Here is a 13,408-nt window from a genome sequence, read left to right as displayed (position 1 = left end):
CAGAATATTTTGGTAAATTTTCTGCCGCCAGACTCTAATTTGTGTACCGTAATCAAATCAAAATTATGTTAATCTGATTGAGAGCCTCCACTGTCTATAGGACAGTTTTACTTAGCACATTTTAACTCCCACATCTTTTAAGACCCAGGTACAAATGCCAGTAATCTTTCATATTTAACATTGGTTGCCACTCTTGACATTTCATTCTTTTATCTTTTTAGCTCATTTTACTTGTCTGCATCTCTCTCACTTGGACTGTACGTGCCACTTCTTACTGATTTTTATATTCCATTGCCCACTGTAGTGCCTGGCATGTGATAGCTGCTTGGGAAATGTTTATTAATTACTGCGTTGGTTATACATCTTAGCCACATTCTTCATCCATTTGCCTCCTCTTTCCCTTTTTGAGGGTCTGAGTGACCAAAGAGATCAGATTAAGAGGGCACATCCCAAAAGCAGAATGTCCCATGATCCCCAACTCTAAAATTGAAAGAGAAGTTTGGGAGGAGAAAGACCTAAAGGGGTTGAGAGTGTGAGAATGTGTGATTGAATACTGAGATTGATGTCTAATGTCCTTTACATTTCAATAAATATTAAGGATAATATTGTAGATGTCATTTTTACAAACTTAAGCATTAATTTTACTTGTAGTCCCGGTCTTTACACATTATTGGCAATACAATCTCAGTGATAACATCAGCGGTATTGGAGTTGCCTATTTGTTTCAGGCATTGGAGAGGACAGCAGGTTAAAACTTTTCATTGTCATTCGCTTAGTAGAGAAAAGAAACCCTGGCCTAGGATAACAAATTGTATCGGGGGAAACAGGAAATAGGTTAATTCTTGGCATTCTTGGAAAGATGACTAGGGAGTAGCGAGCTACCCTACAATTTCATATTCCTCAGGAAGACATTGTCTCCCTCACAACTTGGCAGCAGCAATCCCTTTCTTCCCACTTCCAATGGACACTCTGCAGGGGCCATTGCTTGCAGTTTTTCTTACTTCTCAAGTTGAAGCATTGACCATACGTTCTGCAGAAGGCTTTATGATACAGTTGGTATGGGAGAGTGTTGCTCGTTGTATACATCAGGTTATTTTTGGTTGGGGAACTTATCATATGATTTGGAACGTAACTATAGTGTTTTTCTGTGATTAATCTGAATTCTCAGACTTACAAGTTTTGGAACGTAATCATTTTGCGCAGTAGGGATTGTCTTGAAAAAAGGAATTCATTCTTTTAGAAGATGTGAGAGAGAACAGGATGTCTCTTCAGTTTTGTTTCCTTTGTCTAGGGGAATCTCTACCACTTTTCTAGTTAGTATGGAAGTATATTTTAATTCTGAAGATAAAACAGATTCTTCAGGCATACAACTAAATTGGTAAAACTTGTATTTACTTTTATTGATGGTTTAAAAATAAGTTTCTCAGATTGTTTTGAGTAATGAGAGATCTTTAAAATTTTCAAAATGAGGATTCACTCATTTATCAACTATTTCTCGCCTGCCCAGCACTGTACTAGTTGCTATAAATATAATCGTGATCAAAATAAACATTGCCCTTGTCTTCTTAGACAGTTTATAATCTATTAGGAAAGAAAGATAGCACCCTCTTCCCCCACCCACCATCAACAAATAAAATGAATATAAATTCTGGTCAGTGATATCACAGGGTACTGAAATCAAACATTATGAAGCGACATAGAACATTGGAGGGCTAGGGTAGCTAAAAAAAGACTTCTGAAAATATGGAATTGATGCTAAAACCTGGAAGATGAAAGAGAGTTAGACATTCCAGGAGTGGAGTAGCATGTGCAAGGGCACTGAGGCAGGAAAAAATTTAGTTGTTACGTGATTCTTAGAACTAAAAGAAGTCCAGTGTGGATGGGGCAAAGGAAGAGTAGCATAGGATAAATTCTGAGGAGTAGATAGGCCGTATTGTGTGGGGCTTTGTGGACCTGCTAACGCATTTGGATTTTATTTAAGTGCGGTTCACAGCAGTTGAAAAGGATTTTCAGCAGGGGAATGGCATGAAAGTGCTGCATAGATGACTGGCTGTTGTATGGAAAATGCTGAGTGGTTGGATGGAAACCAGGTAGGAGGCTGTGGCAGTAGTCAGGGCAAGAGATGATGGTGGCCTGAAACACGGTGTGCTAGTAGATACTGGAGTGGAGATTTCTGGAAGTGGATTTGACAGTTTGCTGGTAAATGTAAGGAATGAGGGAAAGAGAAAATCAATGACTTGCAGATTCCTAGCTTGAGCAACTGGGTTGATGGTTGGTGCTATTTAATATAACAACAGTAGGGATAAGAAAAAAATTGGGTTACATTTTTAGATAAATTGAGTTACATCAGGAGGAGATGTGAGATAGGCAGTAGGGTGTAGCCTGGGGGTCTGAGCCGAAGGTGGGCTGCTGATACCAGTGAGGAAAGAAAGTGTCTTTTAAAGCCATGAGAATGGATGAGACAACTGGAGCAGTTTAAGGAGAGAAGCACATAGTTCCGAGATGGCCGAAAGGGCAGCAGAGCACAGGAGGTGGGGTTGGTGTTAGATAGACAGGAAGAGCCACTTGTTTCATCCTAACACAAAGACAGAAGGGCCATCTGGGTACAAATTTAAGAAGACTTATAGATTGGGTTGGCATGAAGGTGAAAGAGTTTGAATCTGATGGTGTCTGCATTTATTTTCTACAGTAGAATCCATGGTTGTCTACTAAGAAGGAGGAGGATTCTCAGAAGAGTGATTAGTTTGAAATACAGTGGTAGATAGAAAAAAGCATAGCAGGATTCCCCAGGGGTGTCTTGGGCAAACGTACAGTAATTGTTTCAGTTTGCCTGGCTATGAAATAAAGAGGGAAAAGTCCTCTACATTTAACAGATGAGCCACTAAGGGCTATAGGGAAATGGTATGAGCACATAGCCTGAAGGTCTTATTTTGAAAGGCAGGAAAATGATGTTTTCTGGTCTGGTTAGTCTGCATGGTTTGCTTAGAGTAGGTTAGAACCAGATGCTTTAGTGGCTCTGTCACTAGCACACTAGGATTGTGCTGTTCTTTGCCACCAGTCAACTCTTGATTATGGTAATGGTTATATCATCTCATTTGGGGCTCAAGAAGATCCTAAAACAAAATGAAACCACAAAGTGTGACAGTATTAGCAGAATACGAAAGTATATATTTTTCAGAAATAAATCATGTGCCCAGAAAAGTTCTCTGTACTTAAAAGTCACAATGACACGTTGCCTTAGCAAAGATTGTCTAACGTAATATAAACTTTGCTTCTAGTTTATGGACATGTGAGAATACTAAACAAATTTTACATTTCTTTCCTGAATTGATACTTTAAAGATATGCAACTAGAAATTCATGCCACCTAAAAGTAGCATTTTCCTCTTCATTCCAAACCCTAAGTTACTTACTTATTTTTAAGATGTGGTTACTTAAGGTAAGAAAAAATAAGTTATTTGATCAACTTTCTTTTTTTGAAAGAATTACTTCATTTTTCTCTTTAGTCTGACAACATTATGGTATTCAGTAAAGCCCAGGAGGTGCTGGGCTGGTCCTTGTTTGGTCCCTAGTGATTGAGATGAGGCAGAACTGAGTCTCCAGGAATGTGAGTATTATCTCAAAAAGTTAGTAGCAGCTACTGTGCAAAGTTTGAAGGCCCAAGTCAGATGATGGGCAACAGTCCACAGATGGGTGGTAGGGCATAGGCTGCAGCTCTCGTGCCAAAAGAACAGGAGTGGGATCTGATCAAGTCTCTATTAAGCATTTTTCTTGACAAACAGCTAAAAAAAAAAATTTTTTTTTTTTTTGAGATGGAGTTTCGCTCTTGTTACCCAGGCTGGAGTGCAATGGCGCGATCTCGGCTCACCGCAACCTCCGCCTCCTGGGTTCAGGCAGTTCTCCTGCCTCAGCCTCCTGAGTAGCTGGGATTACAGGCACACACCACCATGCCCAGCTAATTTTTTATATTTTTAGTAGAGACGGGGTTTCACCATGTTGACCAGGGTGGTCTCAATCTGTTGACCTCGTGGTCCACTTGCCTCGGCCTCCCAAAGTGCTGGGATTACAGGGGTGAGCCACCATGCCCGGCTGCTAAAAAATTTTAATAATGAAAACAAATAATTGCGTTTTATTTATTTATCTGTTTGTTTATTTGAGACAAGGTCTTGCACTGTCGCCCAGGATGGAGTACAGTGATGAGATCACGGCTCACTGCAGCTTTGACCACCCAGACTCAAGAAATTCTCCCACCTCAGCCTCCCAGTAGCTAGGACCACAGGCACAGGCCACCATGCCTGGCTTTTTTTTTTTTTTTTTTTTTTTTTCTTTTAGAAATGAGGTTTTGCTGTGTTACCCAGGTTGGTTTTGAACACTTGGGCTCAAGCCATCCACCCACCTCAGCTTTCCAAACTGTTGGGATTACAGGGGTAAGCCTGGCCAATAATTGCATCTTAGTAGCCTGTATCAAAACAGTCAATTAGGAATTAGTAATCCTATTAGGAAAACATTAAATAGGGTGCTTTCAATAGTGTATTATGTAATAATGTATCTGTGTTCATATTTTCTAGAGTATAAGTGAGCTGGAATTGCATAAAGTGGGGCATAATAGTTTCTCTATAGCAAAAAGCTTCGAAATATATATATATATATTTTTTCTTTCTTTCTTTCTTTCTTTTTGGTGACTCATGGAGTGGGAGAGCACTGTGATACCAAAAGCTATTTGGTAGACTAAGCTAAATGTTTACTCAGCCTCTAATGATGAGAAACCCAAGCCTTCTGTTCCTTAGAATACACAGATGTTATATTTATAAAGCAAGTATACAACCACTTCCTGAATTTGAGGAGCATTCTGTTACAGTTGACAGAGGATATTTTTGTTGATTCAGTAAATGTTTTAGCGATTTGCAGTGTTAATCGTAAGAGTTTCAGTGTCTGTCAGATACTGCCATGTGCAACAGAGTACAGTGTGATGGGATCTGTTAAATAAGGAAGGGACACAAATAATTGTTTCCAGAATGCTGATAAAATGGTTTGAAGAATTAACATATTTCACTAAAATTTATGACAGAAGTAAGAATTTTGCTAGGTATAGTAAACTATAATCTATGTAGTTCTTGACTTACAAAGAACTATTGAACAAGCTAAATTTATAAGTAAATGATAAAATCCCTTTTCTTCCCTAGAGAAGGAAAACAAATGATGACTTCATAATCGTATAACTTTTTATCACCCCCCCACTGCCCAGCCTTTCTGAAAAAGCTTGTATTTGTAGTGGGTTACTTCTGAAAGCCTAAAGTTGAATTTAAAATATATACTAAATAAAAATTGGCGTGTACCTGGAGGATAACTGAAAATCATGACCTTGGAGAAATGGACTCTGAGGGCAAGTTTTTGGGCATACTCTATACCTCGAATGGTTTTATAATACAGATGAATTAATCTACTCCAGTGATATTTGCTAACATCTGGCCAGGTGCCCGGCTGTGTGTGTGTGTACATGCATGCATGTAGGGTGCATTCATGAAATACCGAACCTGCTATTCTGAAAAACAGAAATATTTATTTAAAACATGGTCCAGAGTCTAGATTAGAACATGTAGGAGAGTTCAGATATTGAAAGTTTCCCAAAGCTTTAGTTTATGCAAATTCAGGGAATTTCAACAGTTATTTCCTTATGGATTTTGATGCCACACAGAGAAGTAAATCATTACTTTAGTGATCCAATGGTATTTTCATTTGTTCGCCATTATTTATAATTATTTGTAGATAACCATTTTCCTTTTAAAGTCATCATAATGTGTTTATGCTTGTACTCAGTCTTTAGCTAAAGGAAAACTTAAATGTGTGTTGATGTCGGAAATCTATTCTGCATATAGCGGGTTTTACAAGTTACAGTTGCATAGTCTGTTACGGTTTAACTTGCCACTTTAGGGACAAGGTGTGCTGTAATACACTAGATTACTGAGTGCTTTCAAGAGTTATTGCTTCCATGCTAGGCACGCTGGCTCACGCCTGTAATCCCAGCACTTTGGGAGGCTGAGGCAGGCAGATCACTTAAGGTCAGGAATTCAAGACCAGCCTGGCCAACGTAGTGAAACCCAGCCTCTACTAAAAATACAAAAATGATCTGGGTGTGGTGGTGCCTGTGTGTAGTCCCAGTTACTCCAGAGCCTGAGGCAGGAGAATCACTTGAACCTGGGAGATGGAGGTTGCAGTGAGCTGAGATCACACCACTGCACTCCAGTCTGGGCAACAGAGCGAGACTCCGTCTCAAACAATAAAAGAGTTACTGCATCAAGATAAACTACTACACACAAACACACACCTATACACCATATTTGTGCAGTTAAGTGACTTTTTTTTTTTGAGACGGAGTCTTTGTCATCCAGACTGGAGTGCAGTGGCGCAATCTTGGCTCACTGCAACCTTTGCCTTTCTGGGTGCAAGCAATTCTCCTGCCTCAGCCTTCCTGAGTAGCTTGGATTACAGATGTGCACCATCAGGCCCAGCTACTTTTTGTATTTTTAGTAGAGATGGGGTTTCACCATATTGGCCAGGTTGGTCTTGAACTCCAACTCTTGAGCTCAAATTTGCCCACCTTTGCCTCCCAATGTGCTGGGATTACATCCATGAGCCACCCCTCCTGGCCTTTAAGTGCTTTTTGATGTGCAGTTAGTTTTTATGTTTGTCTGGATAAATGCTTCTCAATTGGTATACCATCTTTTTTTCTCAGGATTTTCATCAGTGTATAAATTTTTTTTTTGCTACTATTGAATAGAATAAGTATGTTCTTGTGATATTCTGAGTAGAGCCTATTGTGTGACTTGATGTCGAGATACCGATAGTTTCAAAATAAGATAGGTAGTGTAATATAAAGTTAACACCAAAGAAAGAGCTAATTTTCTAGAGTTGGGAAAACATTGCTTTGCCTGTTTGAGAGGGCTCAGTCAGGTCTTTAGAAAGTTTTGAAGTGATACTATGCTGAAGGGTAAATTAATGAATGAAAATAAATATAAATAATTATAAATGATCTGAAATATGAGATCATTTCAGCCACTTTTAAAATAATGCTGTATAGCTTTCCCTTTTTAAAAACAAAACTAAAAGTATTCCTTGGCTCTGCCATTCCCTTTCTGTCTATCTACCTGCTATTATTCTGTCTATCTACCAGTTATTATTCTCCTAGCTACAGTAAAATACCCAGTAAAAAACTGTCTATGGTTCTTATTTGTACTTCCTCACCTCCCAACCATTACAATTGAAATGGTTGTCACTTCTACTTACAGTAACTTCTTGCACGCTTTCTTCCAAGAGTGAACTCTGCATACCCCATCACCACACTTATTCAATATTATCAGTAATTATTTTGAAACATAAGTGACTCCCACTTAAAACCATTCTCAAGACACACAGAGATTCTGATACAGTTGGTTTGAGAGACGTCACCAGGATGGTGGAGTAGGAAGTATCAGCCTTCATCTCCCATGAGAAAATACAGACAGCTGTTCACAAACCAAAATAGCCCTAGTTTAGGGTAGGGCCATGCATCAGTATTTATTTATTTATTTGTTTGTTTGTTTGAGACAGAGTTTCGCTCTTGTTACCCAGGCTGGAGTGCAATGGTGCGATCTCGGCTTACTGCAACCTCCATCACCTGGGCTCAGGTAATTCTCCTGCCTCAGCCTCCTGAGTAGCTGGGTTTACAGGCACGCGCCACCATGCCCAGCTAATTTTTTGTATTTTTAGTAGAGACGGGGTTTTACCATGTTGACCTGGATGGTCTCAATCTCTTGACCTTGTGATCCACCCGCCTCGGCCTCCCAAAGTGCTGGGATTACAGGCGTGAGCCACTGCACCTGGCCCGCATCAGTATTTTTTAAAAGCTGCTCAGGCCCAGCACGGTCGTGTGTGCCTGTAGTCCCAGCTACTCGGGAGGCTGAGGTGGGAGGATCGCTTGAGCGTAGGAGTTCCAGGCTGTGGTGCGCTATGCTGATTGGGTGTCTGCACTAAGTTTGGCATCAATGTGGTGACCTCCTGGGAGCGAGGGACCACCAGGTTGCCTAAGGAGGGGTGAAGTGGCCCAGGTTGGAAACAGAGCAGGTCGAAACTCCTGTGCTGATTAGTAGTGGGATTGCACCTGTGAATAACTGCACACCAGCCGGGCAACATAGCGAGACCCTGTCTCTTTAAAAAAAAAAAAAAAGCTGCTCAGATGATTCTAATGCCAATCAGGTGGAGAACTATTGCTCTAGGGGCTTCTCTCGTACATAATAACGTCTGAACCACACACTGTGGCCTACAAGCTGCTGCCTGGCTCTCTGATGCCATCTCCTCCTGATCTCCATTTCCCCTCCTCTAGCCACCTTGGTCTCCCTCAGTGATGCTGGAACTTTGTTTTGTTCATCATTTATATTTTTAGCACTAGAACAGTGCTTTCTTGCACACAGTACATGTTCAGCAGATACTTGTTGAATTCACAAATGTTTTTATAACACTGTTTGATGTTCATACTCTGTGGTAGTGATTACTCTGTAAGTAGTGCTGTCTAGGTTGGTAGTGTGTTCAGTCTTAAGGAATGCTACTGAAAAGCCCACTATTTGAACGTAAGTCAGAAGACCCCGCAGTCCACCTTCTCCATCTTCTAACACTGTCTTCTACTTTTTGTTAAAACACTTGCTTTTCTGTTTTTATCTCTTGCCGTGAGTGGTATTGATACTTCTGGATTTTTCCTTGTCTCCTAGTTCTGCTTTTATTTTGTCCAGTTTTTTTCCCTGTATTGTTACTCATCCACTAGTTTCTCTGGGTAAAAAAGACTGGTCTTACCAGCATTGCCAGTCAGTAAGAGAGCTTTTTTTTTCCTGTGGGTAAACAGACCACTCATAGGATGTCCAGTATGTAATCTTTGGATCCTATCCCCTTCTCTTGCTGGGTGCAGGTGGGTAGCTCCTTTGATGAGAAACTGAGGGGGAATTGATGGGGGAGGGTCAGGTTTTAAAGGGAATAATGGGTATCAGGGGAAATACATGTTTCTGAGATCACAGTTGGAAGCCTAATTGATGGAAAATTGAGATTTTATTGCACCATTATCTAAGTGCAAGGTAACACTGCTTACAGCAGGGGCCTGCAAAGTTTTCTTTTCTTTTTCTTTTTACGTGTAGATAGTAGGTGTTTGGGCTTTGTGGGCCATGCGGTCTGTGTCCCACTAACTCTAGTCTGATGTTGTAGTGCAGAAGTAGTCATAGGCAGTGTGTCAACAGAGTTGTATGGGTGTGTTTCATAAAACTGTTTATGGGCATTGAAATTTGAACTTTGTATAACATTATATAAAATACTGTTCTTTTTATTCCCGCTACCTCCACCACCACTTAAAAATAGAGTCAGGAGCCATGTAACAATGTTTCAGTCAACTACAGCAGACTGTTAATACAACCATGATCCCATAAGATTAATAATACCTTATTTTTACTGCACTTTCTCTATGTTTAGCTACCCAGATATTTACCACTGTGTTACAGTTGCCTACAGCATTCAGTATACTAACATAGGTACAGGTTTGTATCCTAGGGTCAAGTGGCCATACCATATAGCCTAGGTGTGTAGTAGGCTGTACTGTCTAGGTTTGTGAATACACTCTGTGATGTTCACACAACAGTGAACCTGCCTAATGTCGCATTTCTCAGATCATACCCCCATTAAGTGACACATGACTGTACAAAACCTGTTCTTGGCTTGTGGGCCGTAAAAAGGCAGAAGGCAGGATTTGGTCCTTGGGCCATTATAGTTTGCTCCAGCTTCACATTTATGTAGTGTTGACTTGGAAAGTTAAGTCCTTTTCATATCTCACATGTTAAAAACTGTCTTTAGATTTTGTGGTTGGTGACAATTACCTCTTATTAGTGTCCATATGTAAATTTTGTCCCCAAAAGCTCCTTATCATGTCGGTGTCTTTGCCCTCTATCTTTTAGCACCTACTGCTGGGCCAGATTATTTAAGCCTGTTTTTTGTTTTTGTTTTTGTTGTTGTTGTTGTTGTTGTTATTGTTTTGAGACGGAGTTTTGCTCTTGTTACCCAGGCTGGAGTGCAATGGCGCGATCTCGGCTCACCACAACCTCCGCCTCCTGGGTTCAGGCAATTCTCCTGCCTCAGCCTCCTGAGTAGCTGGGATTATAGGCACGCGCCACCATGCCCAGCTAATTTTTTGTATTTTTAGTAGAGACGGGGTTTCACCATGTTGACCAGGATGGTCTCAATCTCTTGACCTCATGATCCACCCGCCTCGGCCTCCCAAAGTGCTGGGATTATAGGCGTGAGCCACTGCGCCCGGCAAGCCTGTCTTTTATCATGTCTTTGCAGCATTGCCTCTGTCCTGCTTCTGCAGTAAAACAGCTGCCTTTAAAAAAATTTAACAAACATTTCTTTCAGGCTTGTAACAGGTGCTGTGGAGGCCCCCCTCTTTCTTTTACCTGCACTCTTGGTGGGCAGATCCCCAATTTGCTGACAAGCCCTTTTCCTTAGGTGCAGGGATCTCTGAGCTTGCTCTGCCTGAATGCAGGGCAGCCAGCCCCATGCCGGCAGCCAAGAAGCATTAAAGAGTTTTGTTTGTTTGTTTAGTAGAGATGGGGTTTCATTGCGTTGGCCAGGCTGGTCTCGAATGACCTCGAGAGCCACCCACCTCAGCCTCCCAAAGTGCTGAGATTACAGGTGGGAGCCACTGTGCCCAGGCTTGTTAAGCGTTTTAAATGTGATGGCCCCAGGAGCAACCCTTAAGGAGGAAGTGGAGAGATACCTCATCTTTCTCCTCATGGGAGAGTTCTGAGGCATGCCTGAAGGACTGAACTGCAGGTGCTCACAGCAGTGAGTGAACCTCCATTGGCTTTTCTTTCTGTCTGACTTTCACTGATCCCCTCAGGTTTGCTTCCTGGGATTTCCTTCCCACAAATAAGCTGCTTGCACCCAAGTTCTTAGGTCAGGGATGCCTTTTGGAGGAACCCAAATGACATGTCAGTCCTCGTTGACTCATTACTCTTACAGCTCTTTTTCTCCTTTCCTCTCCACTGGGAGGAGTATATGATGTAGCTTCCTTAATGGTTGACACTGACACTAGGTGTGGGGAAAAAAGTATTACAAGTTGAATATTACTTATTGGAACAGTTGAGACCAGAGTGTTTCTGATCTTGAATTTTGAAATATTTGCGTTATACTTATCAGTTGAGCACTTCGAATCCAAAAATCCGAAATGTTCCAAAGCCTAAAACTCTTTTTTTCCCATTTCTGATTTTTCAGTTTCTGAGCATTTTGCATTTCAGATTTTGAGCTGAGAGATACTCAACCTGTATATGCTGTCTACCCATCATTCAGTTCAGCTCAGCATTCTTTACATGTTATCTTTTCTGCCCTTAGTTTTCTTTTCTTAGAAAAGCAATATGTGATCAGTTATCTAACAGTAGTTGTCTTCTGTGAGGTAGATCAGAATTATTTCTGTGCTAGAAAATGGGATGTAGGGTACTATATACAATTAAGCAAGTGGTTATAAAGTAGCAGTGACATGCATTTCTTTTGACAGACTTCAAATAACATGATGAGCAGAACTTTGCCAAAACCACAGATATTAAAATTTCAAAATGGTAATATGATCACAAGTAACTGTAACTGTATTTCTCCCATTAAAGTACTTATTGATTAAAGTAGGTTTCTAACATCGGAGAATTGAAAGTCTTTTTCTACCTGTGGCCTGTTTCTTCCATAATGAGAATTTCAGTTGTATCAAGTCAATCTCACCATTGTAGGAGGTGTTTGAGGCATATAATCAATGTGGGAATTTGACTTTTTATTTAGAGATAGACTAGTTATGTGTATGTTTTTTTTCAATCTTAGATTAATACATGCTTTTAAATGTCTTAAAGTTGATGAACTCTTTTTAAAGGTGTGATTATATTAAAATGAGCTTTATTTCAGAAGCATGATAGTTTTCATTTTTATTTGCAAAAAAATTATTCACTTTTTTTTTCTTGAGGCAAGGTCTCACTCTGTCACCCACGCTAGAGTACAGTGGTTCAATCACAGCTCACTGCAGCCTTGATCTCCTCCCAAGTTCAGGCAATCTTCCCACCTCAACCACCTGAGTAGCTGGGACTAAAGGCACATGCCACCATACCATGCCCAGCTAATTTTTTTATAGAGATAGGGTTTCACCATATTGGCCAGGCTGGTCTTGAATTTCTGGGCTCAAGCGATCTGCCCCCCTCAGCCTCCCAAAGTTCCAGGATTATAGACGTGAGCCCCTGTGCTCAGTATTCACATTTTTTCCCTTCCCCCGGAAGGCTTTATCTAGCTGCTGCTGTCATTGTTGTTGTTTTCCTTGAGACAGAATCTCGCTCCATTGCCCAGGCTAGATTACAGTGTCAGATCACAGCTCACTGCAACCTTGACCTTCTGGGCTCAAGTGATCCTCCTACATCAGTGTCCTGAGTAGCTGGGACTACAGACACATGCCATCATGCCTGGCTAATTAAAAAAAAAAAAATGTTTGTAGAGATAGGACTTCACCATGTTTCCCTGGCTGGTCTCAAACTCGTGGGCTGAAGTGATCCTCCAGCCTCAGCCTCTCAAAGTTCTTGGATTACAGGCGTGAGCCACCATGCTGTGCCTGTTCCCTTTGTGTGTTTTGTTTTGTTTTGTTTTAAACATCACATTCCACTTTTTTTTTTTTTTTGGCACTTAGTAAGTTTAACATAAAATTGATCCCAAAAGTCTTTACTTTGATTGCTGCTTTAAAAACCAGCTTTCTGTCCTAGTCATAAGTAAATAAATAACTAGTTGAAGTTGGATTTTACTGCTACAAGTTTATTGTTATGACCTGCCTTATCTGGGGGGTAGCTAAATCTTGTGTAAATTACATTCTTTTCTTTGTTTGGTTTCATTTAGTTGCATAATGCTGTTAAATAGTTGAACAGATATTAATGTATTCTGTTACACTTGTACCAAAATGTGCTCAAGAGAAAAATGTTGGACAGTGTGACTTTAGATCTGTTTTTGGGATCTATTTGGGAGAGCATATGTGTCCAGAATGGGTTTTTTTTTTATTATTTTTAGAGCTTTCTCTTAGGTTATAGTGTCACCCATGGGTGTTTTCCATGCTTCTCTTCTTCACCTAGGATCTTGATTTTTGTTCATTTTGGTTCCCCATCTTTTCCTCATCCCTTATTCACCTTGACACATTTCCGTAACTTCATAAACCACAGCCTTTTCAGTTTCTCACCAGAATATTATTATCCATTCCTATAGGATGAGTTCCAAGGCCACCAACTCCAGTCTTTATTAATCCTTCCTGTTCTAGCCCCCAGAGTTCTGTTTGTTCTCTGATAACAGAGAGTACTTTCTCTGTCATCCATGTGTCCCGGTTTGTACTT

General features: G+C 40.6%; 1 protein-coding gene across 34 annotated transcripts in view; it reads left to right on the top strand.

Annotated features, from left to right (window-relative positions):
• The window catches only part of FERMT2 (FERM domain containing kindlin 2), a 168,283-nt gene that overhangs the window by 97,787 nt on the left and 57,088 nt on the right, over positions 1-13,408 (top strand). The gene's annotated exons all lie outside the window — the stretch shown is intronic.

Source organism: Callithrix jacchus, chromosome 8 (assembly GCF_049354715.1).
Source record: "Callithrix jacchus isolate 240 chromosome 8, calJac240_pri, whole genome shotgun sequence".
Taxonomy (NCBI): domain Eukaryota; kingdom Metazoa; phylum Chordata; class Mammalia; order Primates; family Cebidae; genus Callithrix; species Callithrix jacchus.
This window is presented reverse-complemented; position numbering and strand designations above follow the sequence as displayed.